Source organism: Antechinus flavipes, chromosome 2 (assembly GCF_016432865.1).
Source record: "Antechinus flavipes isolate AdamAnt ecotype Samford, QLD, Australia chromosome 2, AdamAnt_v2, whole genome shotgun sequence".
Lineage (NCBI taxonomy): Eukaryota > Metazoa > Chordata > Mammalia > Dasyuromorphia > Dasyuridae > Antechinus > Antechinus flavipes.
Window position 1 is genome coordinate 35555992 of NC_067399.1, and position 6783 is coordinate 35562774.

Consider the following 6783-nt stretch of genomic DNA (forward strand, 5'->3'; position numbering starts at 1 on the left):
GGAAGAAAGGAGGAAACTCAATTTCAGAGGAAGTCTCACTGTTAGTGTTCCCCATCAGGCTAGAATTATACTAAATCAGAAGGCAGGCAGGTGGCTGACTAATTCCAAGATTCTGAAATATGAAGCTATATTATTAGAAAGGGATGATTTGGTGATATCCCAAGATCATAATTTATATCCAGCATCATTCCTGACTTCAAACCCAAATTAAAGCATAGATGGAGAACTCTTTAGAATTAGTAGAATACCAAACTAGGGTAAGGGCAGATCTCCAAGACTCACTTTTGCCAGGAGGGCTTAATTGGTTCATTGATAGGTCATCTAGAGTAGTAAATGGGACAAAGAAAAAATGGCTTTGCAATTATTGCATGACCTCTGTTGTGAGATCTGGAGGGTTATTAGTCACCTCATCAGCACAGACCTGTGAGTTATATGCACTCAATCAGGCCTTGGGATTATTAAATGAAAAGGATGGAAACATTTATATGGATTCCAAATGCGCATGGGGAGTGGTTCATGTATTTGGAAAAATTTGGGATGAGAGTGAATTGGTGAATAATAAAGGGAGAGAACTAGCACATTATACATTAATCTGAGAGGTATTGGAGAGCATATTAAAACCAGGAATATAGCTGTGATACATATGAGAGGGCACCAGGATAATAACTCTTTTGAAGCCTGAGGCAACCAGTTAGCAGATGAAATGGTACAAGAGGCTGTGGGGAGGAATTAAAATCCAGGTATGATTCCAATGCTTCCCCCTGGTCTGCCCTCTCTTACCTTCATAGAGGAAGAAAAGTTCTGTCCCTTGGAGCAGTTGAATGCACAGATGAACCCTGGTTCTTACCAGATGGCAGAGAGGTACTGACTACAGTAAGCATGAGACAGGTCCTACAATACTTACACCAAGGGAGTCACTGGGATGTTCAGAACCTGTGTGATGCCATACTAAGTATGTAATTCCTGGGTTACATACCTCTACCCATAAAATGTTGGATAGTTGTCTGGTTTGTTGAAGGAGTCATACACCTCAAGATGGCTGGCTGCCTGATTCAAGATCTTTTTGGAGCATACAGGTGGCTTTGCTGAACTTCCCTCTGTAGGACATCTCAGATATCTGCGGGTTATAGTGGACCATCTGACTTCCTGGATAGAGGCCTTCTCCTTGTCCAAAGCAATTATCTTAACAGTGATCAAGATTTTATTAAAGCAAATCATCCCTAGATATGGAATAGTGGAAAGGATAGACTCAGACCAGGGAACTCATTTCACAGCCAAGATTCTGCGAGACTTAAGCCAAAACACTAGAAATCACTTGGGATTTTTATGCCCCCTGACACCCTTCTGTCCTCTGGCAAGGTTGAGAAGATGAATCAGAAAATCAAAAGACAATTAACTAAATTAGCAGTGGAAATCCACTTACCATGAACTTAATGCCTCTGGCTTTATTAAGAATCAGAACCAAACCCTGATGGGATATTTGGTTTATCACCTTATGAGCTATTATATGGCCATTCCTTGCTTACTCCTCTTCACTCACCACAACAAACCTGGGATCCTGTATTTGATACCAAAGATTTATTCCTAAGAAGGTATTTTAAGACCTTAATAGTTCACCTACAAGAACCACAGCAGAAAGGGTTGATTGCCCAAACTCCCCTTTTGGGTTTTCCTATATACAAATTCCAAGTTGAAGATTGGGTATATATAAAAGTATGGAAAGAAGAAAAATTAACCCCAGGCTAGGATGGCCCCTTTCAGGTTTTATTGATTTTAGAAGCCATTCACACCCAGGAATGTGGTTGGACTCACCACACTCGTGAAAAAGGACCTGCTCCTCCCTTGAAGCCCTAGTGGACATCTGAGGTCTGAGGTGACCTGAAATTACACCTTTGGTGAAGACATCCTACTGATCAGCCTCCTGACTCATGAGGAATAGTGTTTGGAAATTCCTGGGAAGGAGGGGTTCAGTCCTTGTAGTCCTCACTTTGCTGATTTTGTTTGTGCTTAGTCTCTTTATTTGTGAAGAGGCCATATCCTTTTCTGAGGGATCCCTCCTGTCTTTCCTCCAGAAGTGTAATTCCAGTGCTACACTATAGAGGTTTCCTTAGCCTTTTTAGTCCTCTTTACACCCTTGGTCTGGCTAGCCCCTACCCCTTGGTCTTCAATAGAATAACTCTGAACTATTAATAAAGACCATAGCTTCAACCTTCAACCTTTCTAACTGTTGGATTTGTGAAGGGCCTGCACGACTGAGTCAGTAGCTTTGGGTACCAATTCCTCTGAGTCCAACCTGGCTCCTCAGTCATATATCTGGAGTATATAATGGAACTAGATTCTGGTCCAAGCAAGAGAAACATTCTTGGCCATTAGCAATTCAGCAGAAGAGAGTCTGCTGTCTGAATCAGATTGTTTGAAGTATAGAATTAGGAGTAAGTGAAGGTGAGTGGACTTTTACTTGGAGACCCTATTGGAAGAAGAGAAACTCCCTAATGGCACTATTGATTGGACCAAATATGTTGGGAGGTGGAGTTCAGAGGGAATTGTGTGTCAGAATGGTTGAAAAGTGCCTTGTACACATACCTGATTCTATCGACCACATACCTACCAAAGTTGCTGGCTTAAGTCTAACCAAATTGGAGACTGTATAGAGGATGGCATGGGAGATAATCTGTGGTACTGCGTAAATCAGAATAGTACTTAGGCTGGAATAAAAATAAAAAAAACCTAAAATAAGATGAAAGTGGGAAAATGGAAAAAAAGGAACAAAAAATGTTCAAAGGCTTTTGGAGCATCAATATAGGACTGATTATTGAATATCTTATAAAGGGACAAGACAAACAAAACATTTATAATTGATTATGGAAGGAGGAACCGCAGTGATGGTGGTATAACTCCACCTTTATGGTAGGAGGACTACTAGGCCCTAGTGACTTACACTATTACCAGACACTTTATGGAGAAAAGTTATTTCACAAAGATGCTCCAGCTCTAAAGGGTCATTATGAGATATGTGGGCTAACCACTTATACATATGTCCCAGTAAATTGGACAGGAAGTGGTTATATTGGTCTGGTCAGACCCAAGTTCTTTTTTCTTCCAGACTCAGGAAAATGTTCAATATTTGAGTGTTCAATCGTATGATAGCCTGGAAAGGGAAAAGCAAAGTCTGGATACTTCCATTATACAAACTGGGGATGCAAATGGCCGGGGAGATACCTGGCCACCTGAATTATCCAAACTTATGGTCCAGCAACCTGGGGAGGGGCCTGAGGCTATAGAACCCCCATTTACATGTTGAACTGGATAGACTCCAAACCATTGTGGAGATTATACTAACCAAACAGCTAGAGCACTAGATCATTTAGCTGACCAAGCCACCCAGACTAGAGAAGCAATTTTACCATGCAGACTAGTTTGGCCTATTTATTAGTTGAGAAGGGAGGGGCATGTGGGAAACTGAATCTAACTAGTTGTTGGATCAAAATTGATGATAATGGACAAATAGTGAAAGAAATTACCAAGGATATTAGAAATCTGGCTCATGTTCCAGTGCAAACTTGGAACTTTTCCTTTAACACCCCATGGTGGTTCTGGTTTAATGGGAGTTGATGGAAACAAATTCTCTGGTTCACCTTGGTGGCCTTGAGTAGAATCATTTTACTATCTATGGGTTTACCCTGTTTAAATTCAGTTAATACCCTGAGTAGCACAAAATAGCTTTAACAAGATGGTTTCTGTCACTTCCAACTAAAAAGGATGCTAATCTTGAAAGGACATAGGTGAATTTCCCTCAACACTATGAGGCAAGAGGATTCTAAGGGTGACAGTCAGAGAGACCAACAGTGTGAATTAATCTTACAAAAGTAGGAAGAAATCTCATCAAAATAAAGAAGGACTGAATGGAAAATTTTATATTTCTTCAAAAGACAAATGATAAATTAACTAAGCTATGGGATCAGGTTCCTATCTTTTCCTGCCTTTTCTCATTGGCTAATAGTTCCTAGGATATGGGGAGAGGGAGCTAGTCTGGGAGAGTGTAGAGCAAACTGACTCAGCCCTTAACTCTCATACATTGAAAGCACATGTCTCAGGGTCAGTAAAAGGAATGTTTTTCTTTAAATTTGAAACTATGGGTTGCTTCCCCATTTGCTTTGTTTTTGCATTTAGAATGTAGGGTCACTTTCTCAGTCAATGATGATGAGTAAGGGGAGATGGGAGAGTCAATATTGTGTCAGGGAAACTATATATTGCTCTTTCTGTCTGTGCTCAGAGCCCTCACTTTCACCCTTCTACATGGTGAGTGACTGCTCATTTCTCATGAGAATCGAATAAACAATGTCACCTTGAGAGATCTCTGAGATTTATTGGGTGAGTTACATACCCCACAGTACCATGATGAAGAAGTGGGACTTGGGCTCGAATCTGACTTCAGACAATTAACACTTCCTGACTGAGTGACTCTGGGCAAGTCATTTAACCCCTATTGCCTCAGGGGAAAAAAGAAGTGTTGGGAAAGCCTTCCTGTAAAAATGGGGTCTTAGTTAAGACAAAGGAAAAGGGAGCTTATAATATGGCCATACATAGATAAGATGGCATCTGCACAGCTGGAAGGGCCAGACTCCAGTGAGTGACAGACTGAGATGCTCCTCTGGTGTTCTGCTTCTGTGAAACCACAAATAAACAGAGTCCAACAAACTGAATTCACAGAGTAGTGGTGCCTGACACGTGTGTGTCTCTGTCCTTTGGGTCCATCCCTTCTCTATCAGGAGGTGGGTAACTCCCTCCTAGGTCCCAAGCTGTTCTAGGCTTGCCCTGGATCAGCTCTCCTGGAATCCTGCTTTCCCTCCTGGGTACCCCATGGCAGAATGGCCTGAGGCAGGCTGGTGTCCAGGCAGAGGGAGGCAGCCATGATGGGGAAAGGGCCAGAGACCCAGAGGCAGGAAGGTTGTCTGAAGGAACCAGGAGAGGCTGAGCTTGAGAGAGGTAGTATCTGCCTGCAAATATTCAAAGGGATGTGACAACGATGGGGATGGGACTTGTCTGGTACTAAAGCACAGAAAGGTGAGTAAAGGTGGAACTGTTCAGACATGCCAAGTTTAGAGTCAAATACAAACTTCCTGGCAATGAGAACTATGTAGAAGGATAATTGATAATCCAGTATTGGAGCTACTTATGATGATGATAATAATAATAATAGCTAACATTCCTAGAATACTTACTTCAAGGCACTGCTAAGCTCTTTATATTTATTATCTCACTTGATCCTCAACCTGGGATGGAAGTGCTATTATGGTTCCCATTTTAACAGATAATAAAATTAAAACAAAGGTGAAGTGACTAAACCAGCCTCACACAGCTAGAAAATGTCTGAGACTGGGTTTGAATCCAGGTCTTCCTGACAATATGGCTCTTTCTATTGCACCACCTAAAAAAGTGAGCTTCTCTAACCCAGACCTGAGCAACAATTCTGTTTCCAAATCCCCACAGATATTCTTATATTCTTTGTTTGAAGACTTCCAGTGCAGGGGGACTATCTATGGGATAGATAGGATTTATGGGGATTTGGAAACAGAATTGTTGCTCAGGTCCGGGTTAGAGAAGTCCACCTTGGGTGTCATCCACTTATTTGTTTTGTGACACATCATAATTCTTGGCTGGAAAAGAAAACAAGAGCAGAACTCTCACAGCCTCAGCATCTTCCTCTGAGACCCAGAAACCGCCCTGAGACAGCCCAGACAAACTGTCCCCCATCCCAGCTGAGGGGAAGGAGATGCCTCTGGGCACTGATGCCTTCTAAGCAGCTGCTGGGCAGGTTTTTGTTCGGGGTTGTATCACTGTGGGGATATGGTTATACCACAGAAATAGACTGCAGCATCCTCACCCTCCATGTTGTGATTATGAGGGAGAAATTACTTCCAGACCCACTGCCACTGAACCTGGCAACATGTTTGCTTGCTTAATAAGGAGTCGAGGGGCTTGGCCTGGTTTCTGTTGGTACTAGTGTAGGATGATACCAATGTTCTGACTGGCTCTGCAGGACATGGTGACTCTCTCTTCTGGAGACGCAGCCAGGGAGGCTGGAGTCTGGGTCAGCACAATGGCCCCTCGGGCATCTAGAATCACAAACAAGAGAGAAATAGTGAGAACAGCCCCGGGCCATATTCCCAGCAGGAGAAATCTCTCTGACTGTGGTGAATTAAACCTTTGGGGACTGAATTCTGCCCCCATGATTTCAGTGCAGGGCCATATTTTCTCTCTGAACCCCAGAATCCCATCCCTTCCCAGTTCTCCCCAGAGGGACAAAAGACAGCCTTATCTCTGCTCTTCCTCACTCACCTGGGATCCAGAACAACAGGAGAAAGAGCATCTGAGCCTGGGACCCCATCTCCATGTGTCTGAGCTCTGAGCTGCCCAGCTCCTTCCTCCCCAGCTGCCTTTTTATAGCTGCTCTCAGCAGGAGCTTCCTATGCTGGGAGAGAGCCATGCAAAACAGCCCAGGGAGGGAGGCTTCTGCTCAGAGGCAGGCCCAGTGATCTCCCCTCTTGGGTAGTTCCCCTCCTGAGCTGTATTAGCATAATAGTCCCCTTCTGGGGCCCTGAGATGGGGATAGCCCAGTGGGTTTAGAACTTTCTCTGTCCCATGAGCTTTGAATACTCAGAGATACCAAGAAAGCTCAGGATCAGAGTGGCATCAGCCTGGAAGAGACTCACAAATGTGGACAGTGACTTCAAGAGGGTTATTCTCCCTTCTAGCTTGAAGCACCTGCCCATCACTCGTGAT